Here is a 385-nt window from a genome sequence, read left to right as displayed (position 1 = left end):
AACGTCATTTATGTGGAGCTTAAGAAACTGAAAATTGGCATCCATTAAAGACCTTTTTGTATGTCAGCCTCTTCTTAGAAAAGACTAACAAGAGAAATTGTTGCCTTTGACAAAAGGACAACACAATAGTACATTTTTTGATACTTTAGAAAATGGGAAAAATATGTTTTTTGTGAACATTTACATGAGTAAGCTGGTGCCTTCTTTTTTGGAGGATATAATTTTAATTACACAAAATAATACTACTTTAGAGGGGTGTCATTAAGCTGCAATGATTCATCTCTCAGAGAAAAGTTCCACTGGAAAAACAGATAACAGACAATTAGAAACAACAGAATGAATAAAGAACATTTTCAGGCTTTTTTTTCCTTTCTTTTTTTCATTT

The 385-nt window shown here is 30.9% G+C and overlaps 1 protein-coding gene across 4 annotated transcripts in view; it reads right to left on the bottom strand.

The window, feature by feature from the left end:
• tnr (tenascin R (restrictin, janusin)) overlaps positions 1-385 on the bottom strand; it is a 193067-nt gene that overhangs the window by 152689 nt on the left and 39993 nt on the right. The gene's annotated exons all lie outside the window — the stretch shown is intronic.

The sequence above is a fragment of the Oryzias melastigma genome, linkage group LG17 (genome assembly GCF_002922805.2).
Source record: "Oryzias melastigma strain HK-1 linkage group LG17, ASM292280v2, whole genome shotgun sequence".
Classification (NCBI taxonomy): domain Eukaryota; kingdom Metazoa; phylum Chordata; class Actinopteri; order Beloniformes; family Adrianichthyidae; genus Oryzias; species Oryzias melastigma.
The sequence above is the reverse complement of the archived record's forward strand: the minus strand, read 5'-3'. Positions and strand labels throughout refer to the sequence as shown.